Source organism: Dryobates pubescens, chromosome 10, assembly GCF_014839835.1.
Source record: "Dryobates pubescens isolate bDryPub1 chromosome 10, bDryPub1.pri, whole genome shotgun sequence".
Lineage (NCBI taxonomy): Eukaryota > Metazoa > Chordata > Aves > Piciformes > Picidae > Dryobates > Dryobates pubescens.
In genome coordinates, this window is record NC_071621.1 from 10776175 (window position 1) to 10788350 (window position 12176).

Genomic DNA, 12176 nt, shown 5'->3' on the forward strand with positions numbered 1-12176 from the left:
TCTTTATTGATGATCTGGACAAGGGTATTGAGTCCATCATCAGTAAGTTTGCAGATGACACCAAGCTGGGGGCAGGTGTTGATCTGTTAGAGGGTAGGAGAGCTCTGCACAGGGACCTTGACAGGCTGGACAGATGGGCAGAGTCCAGTGGCATAAGATTGAACACATCTAAGTGCCAGGTTCTTCTCATTGGCCACAACAACCCCATACAGTACTACAGGCTGGAGTCAGAGTGGCTGGAGAGAGGCCAGGCAGAAAGGGACCTGGGGGTCCTGGTTGATAGTAGGCTGAACATGAGCCTACAGTGTGCCCAGGTGGCCAAGAAGTCCAATGGCATCCTGGCCTGTATCAGGAATAGTGTGACCAGCAGGAGCAGGGAGGTCATTCTGACCCTGTTCACTGCACTGGTTAGGCCACACCTTGAGTCCTGTGTCCATTTCTGGGCCCCGCAGTTTAGGAAAGATGTTATGTTGCTGGAATGTCTCCAGAGAAGGGAAACAAAGCTGGTGAGGAGTTTCACAGTATCACAGTATAACTAAGGTTGGAAGAGACCTCGAGGATCATCGAGTCCAACCTGTCTCCACAGACCTCATGACTAGACCATGGCACCAAGTGCCACGTCCAATCTCCCCTTGAACACCTCCAGGGACATCGACTCCTCCACCTCCCTGGGTGGCCCATTCCAATGATGAACGACTCGCTCAGTGAAGAACTTTCTCCTCACTTTGAGTCTAAAACTCCCCTGGTGCAGCTTGAGACTGTGTCCTCTTGTTCTGGTGCTGGTTGCCTGGGAGAAGAGACCAAGCCCTTCCTGGCTACAACCACCTTTCAGGTAGTTGTAGAGGGCAATGAGGTCACCCCTGAGCCTCATCTTCTCCAGGCTAAACAATCCCAGCTCCCTCAGCCTCTCCTCACAGGGCTTGTGCTCAAGGCCTCTCACCAGCCTTGTTGCCCTTCTCTGGACATGTTCAAGTGTCTCGATGTCCTTCTTAAACTGAGGGGCCCAGAACTGAACACAGTACTCAAGGTGTGGCCTAACCAATGCGGAGTACAGGGGCACAATGACTTCCCTGCTCCCGCTGGCCACACTGTTCCTAATGCAGGTCAGGATGCCATTGGCCTTCTTGGCCACCTGGGCACACTGCTGGCTCATGTTCAGGCAGCTGTCAATCAGCACCCCCAGGTCCCTCTCTGTTTGGCAGCTCTCCAGCCACTCTGACCCCAGCCTGTAGCTCTGCATGGGGTTGCCGTGGCCAAAGTGCAGCACCCAGCACTTGGATTTGTTAAATGCCATCCCATTGGACTCTGCCCATCTGTCCAGTTAGTCGAGGTACCTCTGCAGAGCCTTTCTACCTTCTAACTGACCAACATCTGTTCCCAACTTGGTGTCATCTGCAAACTTGCTGATGACTGACTCAACCCCCTCATCCATATCATCAATGAAGATGTTAAAGAGCATGGGGCCCAGCACTGATCCCTGGGGGACGCCACTGGTGACTGGCTGCCAGCTGGATGTGGCACCATTCACCACCACTCTCTGGGCTCGGCCCTCCAGCCAGTTCCTAATCCAGCACAGAGTGTTGCATTCCAAGCCACGAGCTGACAGCTTAGACAGCAGTTTACTGTGGGGGATGGTGTCAAAGGCCTTGCTGAAGTCCAGGTAGACCACATCTACAGGCCTCCCCACGTCCACCAGACGGGTCACCTGATCATAGAAGGAGATCAGGTTGGAGAGGCAGGACCTGCCCTTCCTAAATCCATGTTGGATGGGCCTGAGCCTTGTTTGGAGTACAAGCCCTATGAGGAGAGGCTGAGGGAGCTGGGGTTGTTTCGCCTGGAGAAAAGGCTCATGGGAGACCTTATTGCTGTCTACAGCTACCTGAAGGGAGGTTGTAGCCAGGTGGGGGTTGTTCTCTTCTCTCAGGCAACCAGCACCAGAACAAGAGGACACAGTCTGAGGTAGCACCACTGAAGGTTTAGGCTGGATGTTAGGAAGAAGTTCTTCATAGAAAGTGTGATTAGCCATTTTAATTGACTGCCCAGGGAGTTGGTGGAGTCGCCATCACTGAAGGTGTTTAGAAAGAGACTTGATGGGTGCTTGGTGCCATGGTTTAGTTGATTAGATCATATTGGATGATAGGTTGGACTTGATGATCTCAAAGATCTCTTCCAACCTGGTTAATTCAATTCTTTTCAATTCAAGCCCTACGAGGAGAGGCTGAGGGAGCTGGGGTTGCTTAGCCTGGAGAAGAGGAGACTCAGGGGTGACCTTATTACTCTCTACGACTACCTGAAGGGAGGTTGTAGACAGACGGATGTTGGTCTCTTCTCCCAGGCAAGCAGTACCAGGACAAGAGGACACAGTCTCAGGCTGCACCAGGGGAGGTTCAGGCTGGATGTTAGAAAAAAGTTCTATACAGAAAGAGTGATTGCACATTGGAATGGGCTGCCTGGGGAGGTGGTGGAGTCGCCATCACTGGAGGTTTTTAGGAGAAGACTTGACGGGGTGCTTGGTGCCGTGGGTTAGTTGCTTGGGCGGTGTTGGATTGGTTGATGGGTTGGACGCGATGATCTTGAAGGTCTCTTCCAACCTGGTTTATTTTATGTATTCTATGTATTCAATTGGGGAAAATCATTCTGGCTCAGTAAGTGATACATCTTAGTCATCTCTTATCATATTTGCTCCTCAGATCATTTCAGTTTATGAGAAAGAATCCTCACAGACCTTGGAACAGAAGTAGACTCTCAAAACTCCCTGACATTTACAGCTGTTCATCTTCTGAGTCCCTTTCTTTCTGCTTTCCTGGCTACTTGAATTCTTTATTGCCTTGTGCTCAGGAGCAGGAGTTCAGCTGGAAGGAATGGAAACTTCCCTAGTCAAAGTCAGATTTCTGGTTTGTTGATTCATGAATTCTCCTGGAAATTGTTTTTAAATGCCTGGAGGCTGTGACTGGTTGAACTCACACCTCTTATGTCCTGGTTGAGCAACCTGAGGGCAGAGGGGGCAATACTATCACTGCCCTGGAAAGAAAACAAATCTGTGTTTTATGTCAGATCTGATAGTAATAATAATTCATCATCATACTTTCAGAAATCACTTACTGCATTGGAACTTTTTGAAACCTCAATCATCTAAAAATGTGTTAAATCATCCTTGAAAACACTAGACAGTGTCTGCTAAACTTCAGAATTAAAGTGTTTATGAAAATTGGTAGTTCCTCTTCATCTCCAGCCAAATTATACTCTGGGACAGGGACAAAGGCCTGGAGAAATCATTCCAAATTATTTTCTACTTACATATGTGTCCACTGGCCTGAGTGGAGTTAAGATATTTCACAGAGTGTGTTTTCTTAAAACAACTGGATCTTGGGGACTGATCTGGTACCTTCCCTATAGCCAAATTCCTCTTGTAAACCAACAGCATGATTTTACTCAGTGCTTGCTACTCCAGTATACTAGAGAAATAAGAACATCTATTGAGACTGGCAGCAAAGTCTGTGCCTGAGAGAAGGCAAAGCTAGGTACTGACAGCACAATAATGGAATGGACTGAGAACAGGTGGGAATATCAATTAATGTTGTGTAAACACTTTTACAATAGCTGTGTAGACCTGTATGTTAATACTTGCCACTAGCTCAAACTGCAAGTGCCAGTCCTTACCAGCTGTGGATTAAAACATTAAATTTCTCTCTGAAACCATCTACCTTTTCCTTTCACTATAAAAGAGCAAAGAATCTCCTATGTAGGGGCTCGTATGAAAGGAACTGCATATGTTTGTATGGTATTCATAAGCAGTCTGTTTCCATCTATTAAATATATTGTAGAACCATTTCTTCATTCATGGTAAATCTTTTCTCCCTATATCTACCCTGTTTTCCTCCATAAATTGCCTCAGGCTAAAGCATTCTTGACAAAAGTCTGGCTAATCTCCTTCTCACAGTATTCACTGTCAGGCATTTGATAATTGCCCAGAGACTATTCCAATGACTTAACAATAGCTATGATGCAATGGGCACATAAAATATATTTAGTTCTTATTGACTGTGGTTCTTTTACCCATATCAATGGGTCTACTGCAAATTTCTTAGACTGAAAAACAATTTTTTTCATGGTATATTGTAAGGTTATATGTTCTTTTCTTTACATAAAACATTTCCAAAACTCCTAACATCTTATAAAAACCATTTTTTTTATGACAGGCAAACTCTTTTTGAACATTGAACTTAAATAACAGAGTGAAAACTAGAAGAAGCCAATTAAAAGCCAATTAATCTTTTGTCAACCTCAAAACCCAGAGATTAAAAAAAATATCCCTGCAATTTTGTTACAGCATTCAATAGTGCCAACACTAAAAACCAGAGAGGATGTTTATTTTACTTAAGACATATCTGTCTACAAGAAAGTCTCCAGAAGATTATGTAGGCATCTAAATATATTTTATGGAGCCAACAGGATATAAAATGTTAGATTATATGATTATTCTGGTTTCAAAATCTGTTTTCAGAATTGCTGAGTACTGTTTCCTTTGACTTGTGTGAAAACTCCTGGGTGCCTGGCATTTTATAAAGCAGATCACCATGAAGATTTGAACAGTTAAACAGATCGGAACTAGGCTTTATTGTTAATGGTGAAAATTTGAGCATGCATCACCTCTAATCTTATTATCAGCAGCATGCTTTGCAGTAACAAATAACTCAGCTTCTTTTCTAAGGAAAGCTAGCCACTGTGGCAAGCTGTGCATGAAAATTAAACACTGATAATGTAATTTTCTGTTCTCTAAGGAGCTTGCAGGGGACTAGATTGTGGAACTCAATCTCAAATAATGTGCCAAGTAAAAAATGGAAATGTAATACTTTATGAATCAAATCAAAGGATGTCAGATTCAAGTCAACCTGGATGCAAACCACTGCTTCAGTGATTTTGGAGATAAAGTCAGACACAAATTTGTACTGCATTCACTAAAGATCTGACTTAACAAGGTCTAAATTACTCTGTAGCTACTAGAGGTTGCAAAAGCACTGAGAACAGCTGTGCAAAAAGGAAACCTGAGAGAAAATATTGCCCTCTTGGAAGATCGTCTCTGGATATTGATATAGACATGGGTCCAGTGTTAACAGAATGTCATCAGGCTTGAGCTGCAATCCAATAAAAATAAAAGATAGATATACATTTGTATAGTATCTCTGTGAATAAAAGTCTAGGGTAGGTAGAGATATCCATACACAGTTTTTCAACAATGAACAAGGTCAAAGAGGGGTGAAAAATGTGAAACAAAGGTTTGGAATATAGGACAAGAGTTTATATATTTTTACTTGAAGCACAATAATGTAGATCCACCTCATCAATTTTTAGGCACCAAGATGGGAAAAGAGATGATTCTCTGCAAGTGAGAGAGAAAGGAGCCAGAAGTTTGCAGCTGGAGTTTCAGCCCACCTATGACCTTACCTAGGCCTGGAGTGTTCTGCCTTTATCCTCCACTTCGTTAAAAGCAGCACTGGTACTAGTGTCAGAACTTCAGGCCTAATGAGATGAAACTGGGTGACTCTACTGAGTCAAGAAAGAGGATATTACCTCACCAGCTCTGTTTTCCTAGAGATTTCTGAAGGTGGTCAGAAGAACATCTTACCTGACACCAGCACTAAGTGTTGACTAGGCAGTTTTTTTTGCCACAATTAGTGTATCTATACAGCAAGCATATCTCAGAACTGCTTTATCAATTTCTGTTCTTGTAGAACTAGTTGACCATTTAAAAAGGAAATTCTATAGTATCTTACTTCTCTCTAGATATGCAAATGTTTGCATGCATAGACAGCCATAACTTAATCATACTTGTTTACACAGGGTGCTATTTGAAAACAAGAGTAGAATCTGTAATCGGTTCAAGATACTCTTGATGCTTGTATTTTAAAATACTCAAATACCATTTCTTTTTATCAAAGGAATAATTTATTTTTTTAGTATATTGGATGACAGATTCTTTGAAGACATAAAGCTAGCTCTCCATTTGGAATTCAGATGCACTGACACAGATCTTAAAATGAGACAGTTTTGAATTTTACATTTTTCATATTCCATGCCTGAAGTGAACACCTTGTTTAGTGTCTTCACCTGCAAACTTTCATTGCATACTGAAGGTTGACTTTTCCAGACACGCTTATGCAGCCTGCTTCCAGACCTTTTTTTCTTGCAAATAGTGAATGTGAAGAAGGATTATGGGATTAGACCAAGATTATATTCTGCATCAGTCAGTGTAGTTCCATTTTTGGCAATGATCATACATAAACAGATCTTTGGTAGAAACATCTTCAACTCCTATTAAACATGGTACATGTTTTCACTGGTTGAGAGTGGTTACAATTGCAGTTTCTTACTGGCCATCATATTTTACTGCCCAAATAACTTCCCAAATAAACCTTCCAGCTCATTGGCATGAATAATGAATATGCCAGCAGTGTTGAATTTAAAATGCATGTCAACACTTTAACATCTGAACATCTATGTAAATGCAAGCTTTTAGCAGAATTTCAATTTAGCAAATTACAGTTTGTGACTCTAATATACGAGAACTATGTAAATACCTAAGATTTTTATAGCTGCTCCTGCTTAAATTAATCACAAATTACTAATTATGCCTTTTTCAGCTGCAGTATATGCAGATTTAGTTGCATAAAGAAAGAAAGTGCTCAAGAATAAGTTGATTTTAGAAAGGCTGTGTAATATAGTTTCTGAACAGTAGAGTGCAGCCATTTAACCTGTTACAGATCTATCTGGTCCACATCTGTTTTTTTTTGCATTGAAATCTAAAATATGAAGAAAAACCATAAAAAATTATAAAGAATATTTCTCAGAGAATTATTTATATCTTCAGGGGGGGAAAAGTCCCTATTTCAGGGCAGTCAAAAAATATGGCCTAACTTCAGAATAAAATCCAATTTTGAAGATGTCCATTTTAATCTGAAGGCCACACTAAGCACTACCCTTTTCCAAATTAAATGAGTCTATGTTTCTACATCTAGGGATTTCTTTATTTATAATCAAGTTCTGCAGACAATGTCAAAAGCATAGATAGGCAAAAGTCTTTGCCAGACACAAATTTAGGGGGGTGATACTAGGGTGACTAAAGAATTTTGTGGCTAATTGCAAAAGATATGGCAAATGAGACTTAGGTAGGCGGTGGATCCTAAGTCCTAATTTGGCAGAAAGCTGCAGAGATCAGTGCAATACCTGGTGAAGCACACAATAAAAAATAGGAATTTCTTACTCTAGTAGAATTGTCAGACACAGAACAGTTTTATTTATTTACTTACTGAAACAAAAGGACCTATCAGAAGCATTAACTGGGAAAACAATCCAAACCCATACTTCAGTGTGTTTCTTCTGTAGGCTAAGATAAATAACTCATTTATGAAGTGCTGCTTTGACCAAGTTTTTAATATCAACCACTATTTGTAGCCTTGTATCAGCAATCATAGTGATGGGAATCAAAGAAAGAAACACCCAGTTTCTTGTCCAAAGGATCCAGTTGTGTACACTGCACAAAATCAACACTAGATTTGCCTGCGTCATCCCTGTTATGCATCTCATTAAAACTCTGAATTGCAACCTGATGATACAAAAACTGCCCTAAACTAGTAAATTCATTTTCCTTTGTTTTATGCTGTTCTTATATGAAATTCTTCCACCACTTCGGAACCCTTTAACATCATGCTGCAGAGCTTGTTCTATGTACTGAGCTGTGTTTAAGCTATTAGACAATGGTATTGGAGTTTTTTGGATGTTTCTTCTTTCTCTGCCTCACCCTCTCCTTTTAAAGATTTGCTGTGCTATAGTTTATAATTGATGGAATTGTAAGCAAGTGGAGAAATGCTGCACAGTTCATTGCTCATTTTATGCTTCATAAAATATTTAGATCCTTGCAATGCAATGTAGTCATGAGTCAGCAGGCTGTTAATTTAACACAATTTCATTTCATCAAGAGCTTGCATCCTCCAATAGTTTATTGGCAAAGAGGGTTGCCAGAATTCATTCTTTAATGAAAAAGACTTTGAGAGCAAATATACATTACTGCTCCTTAGAAATTCTCCCCTTCAGTCTTCTCACTATATGCCCAGTACCTTCAGAGTCGGTCTGAAGGACACTCCCCCTTTCTGAACTGATGGATTGGTTTCTTTAACTGACTTTGATCAGCTGAGGAACAATCATGTCATTTCTTCTGCTACTGTAAAATTCATGGATTTTGTTTTCCCCAGTCATATGGAAATATGGGCTTAAACCTAACAGAAATGCAAGCATTTCAAATTTCTGCAGAGCAGAATTTCTGCTAGTGCATTTCCTTAGCAGATACTGTGTTTGCTGGAAAATTTCTCATTGTTAGGAAATGATGACAAACGCTAACAAAAAGAGATGGCTTTGTACTGTGTATCCATTCAGTGGCAAAGCCACTGCATTAAGTTCATTTGGAGCTCCAGCTTGAGGAAACTGGTATAGAAAATATTGACTTCGAGGGATGCACTGAAGAATAGAGGGAAGACAGTGCATGTTGTCTCATAACCTTCTAACTGCTTGGACTACATCATAAGCATGCAGATGGGTATCCTTCATCCTGGGGAATGTCTTGAGGTCCATTTGTTGAAGATATTGGGAAAATATCATTTCACATGCCCACATTCAAGTATTGATTTTTAAGTTCCTAATTGAACTTTGCAAGACAGCTTGTAAAAAACAAACCTTTTAGGTCACTTTTTGTTATCTTTACAAAATCATTTATATTATGTTGAGGTGCGTTTCAGTAGGTGAAAAGATTTACATATTGAATATATTTACATAATCTCTTTTTTGTCTTAGAGATGTCTGGGAGATATTGAAGGGCTACAGGCTTCAAAACCTACCATTTCTAAAGATGTCCCACCTACTGAAATCACACTGGCCTTGAAATGTCAAGTTGTGCAGGACTTGCACATGTTTTGCTTCTCTGTTTCTAAGTGGTTTCATTCAGGTCACAATCTGTTATAGATCAGTGGTCCTGAATTTGTCACTTCATAGCTCCTCCTTCCCTCCAGTTGCAGCAGTGTTTGTGCCTTAAAGCAGAGAAGAGATTTGTTGGTATTGCTGTTTTAGGTGCTTTTTGTTATCTGAGGGGTGTTTTTTTGGTGGTTTCAGGTCAGCGGAGGGATTCTTCACTCAATATTTCATGAATGTTAGCAGTAAGTTAACAAATTCCATAATTTCATGGCATTGAAGTGATCTTTCTACTTCTTGGCGCAGCATGGTTTGTTGCTTTTTCTTTGTCTTTTTTTTTTTTTCTCTTTTTCCCTCAAGGAAAGGTCTTAAAGTTCTCATTTACAATTTATTGGAAGTAAAGCAAACTTCAGTTTCCCCACAGAAACAGTATTGTACAAAATATTAATAATAACCACTGTTTTAAACCATAACTCATAAAATAAAGTCTATCTCCAAATGCATTTTTTCATTTATAGCCTGATAAAAAGTGAAGTGCATCTCCAAAATCAGAGCGTAACTTAGTTTCATAAAAAATATGACCACTTTGTTTTATGTACCCAGTCTAGAAATTGGCTATAAATATAAGCTACTCCACTAGATACTAGTGTAGATAAACTTATCTAAATAAACCTAAAAGATGGCTGTTAAAAGAGTACAGTGGAGAGTAGATCCAGAATCCAAAAGGAGTATCCATAAAAGCTGCTGAAAGGTCAGATCTGTAGTGAAGCTTGAAGGACCCTTAAAAGTTGTTAACAATAATCCCTGAATAAAAAAAGCAAACAAAAAACCCCAACAACAGCAAACCAACAGCACAAACAAGCAAACAACAAGAAAAAAACCCACAAAACCTCCAAAAAAACCTCCACCCACAACAATCACCTACCAATCAAAAAACCCAAAAAACAAACACACACAAAAAAAGAGTGACACACCCTCCCCCCCCCCCCCCCCCCATCTTGATCATGTCTCAAACTATTCTTAATTTGCACTGTCCACTAAGAGTATTGACAACATTGTAGAGAGTATCATGGGTGCAAAGGCTTTATGGGCAGATTAGGGGATTAAAGGAATTTGTGGATCTGGGCCTTGGGGAGAAGTGGGACAACCTGGAGGGAAGTAATTTGGGAAGTAGCATTTTCAGTAAGTGCTGGAACGAAACATCAGTTTTATACCCACTACCATGATGAAGCAATCTGTAGCTGTTATGGCAGCTCTAAAAATGGGAGAATACCAGGTTAATAAATGGAAGACAATTTTCCCCCATGCCCTGAGAGCATTATTGAAAAATACCCAGAAGCATTTGTGAGAATGATGGAGAAGCAGTTGATCAAGGCTGCTGTCACTGAAACCAGCTTGGGTAGATTATTCCATAGCTGTTGCAATCACATTCTTATTAATATTAATAGAAATATTGTTTGGGTTTTATATTGCATATTTAAATTAAAAGTTGATGGGAAGGATACTCCAAGCACCATTAGAAATGAGCTAAATTAAAGCCTGTGGTTTGCAAATGGTCATATTATACTCCATGCAATATGAGAATATTGCCCAGCTAAATGATATTGAACTCTGTCCAACAGGAGTATATGGTCAGATCAAGGATAACATATTCTGATTATTGCCACCCTGAAAGCCTCCTTTAGGATATGTTGTAGCTCAGCAGTTATTGTAAAACATTTTGCATCCAGAGATTTGCAATTCAAATATCAATGGCCAACATGACAAATAAGCAATATAAGCTGTTCTTTCTTTCTTTCCCTTAATCCATCAGTAATCTGTGTGCAAAATCAATTTGTACCATTACAAATTTTGGCAAGTAACTATTTATTTCAAGGTCTACCAGGTAACTATTTATTTTAAGGTGTACAGAAAAACTGATTTGGGTGATCACTAGTTGGTCAGTGATTGTTTTATGGATTTATGGATTGTCGTGTTTTTGTTTGTTTGCTTTTTCTTAGTAGCTGGTGCAGCCTTATCTATCACATAATACAGTCAATTATTTAATATAATTGAAATATTGTATTGAATAATATATATCTAAGTAAAATAGATCTTGAGCTATTTCCATTGATACTGGGTTATGTTCATACTTAGGGTCAAACTGTGAATATGCCTGGAGTTTCTGAAGCCAATATTTGCATGACCAAGATAAGTACAAATTATTAAGTACAAATTATGCAGAATATTTCACATTCAAGGGCTGTTAGTTGTTAGATAAAAAAATATGGAAAACGTGAAACCCCAGAAAGTGTACTTTTACTTTAGCCAGATCTCTCAGTATTCTGAGTGTCCTGGTTTAAGGCCAGACAGATCCTCTGTTGCCCCAAGAGGGACAAAAGAATGATGTTCACACAAAGGGACTGGGCAGTGCTGGAAAAGCAATTGGTGTTTTACAGAAACTGCAAAGCATAGTGGCAAAAATATCCCAAAGCGTACAGAATCCCTTACACCACATCCAAAGGCCCCAAACACTTCCCTTCTCCCCACCTGAGGGTGTAGCCAAAACCCTCAGGGCTCTTTCGCCCCCCTCCACCTCTAGGCTAGTCTCAGACTGGCCAGGCTTGAGACTGCCCCCTCACCCTTCTCCTCCTGGCACCAGGCCTAGACAGGTTTTGAGATACTCCCCCACCTTTACCCAATAGGGAGCATCTCCCATGGGAGCAGAGAGGGAAGAAAGAGGAAGAGAATGACTATGCAGATAGATTTATGGGTAGAAATATGCTGTTTCTTGTGTCCACCTTTCCAGGTTGGACACTAAGAACACCAGAGGTGTAACTCATACGGTATTAACAGTAGGAGCCCAGCCTAAACTGCCACAGTGAGCACTTAAGTATCTTTGAGTGGTTTGCATATATGATGGAGCTAATCTGGATGTCAAGATGTTTTCATCGTTCTTTGCACAGTTTTCATCTTGTAAAGCTATTGTGAAAAGAAATCTCTTTCACTATAAGCAAGTACTGTCTGTATATTCCTGTGTGCTTACAGCCAGGTGGCCCTGCTGCTGACTTGTTAGCTTTATTTCTGTTTGCAGAAGGTTGCACTTTTCTTGCCTTTTTATGTTAGTTAGGGTAAGAGGAAGTAGATGGGAAACATGTCTGTAAATTTCTAGGCCCTTCTGTGTGTTCCTAAGATTTTGCATTTATTTGTCTTTCTCATTTGAAAAAGTTAAGACTATC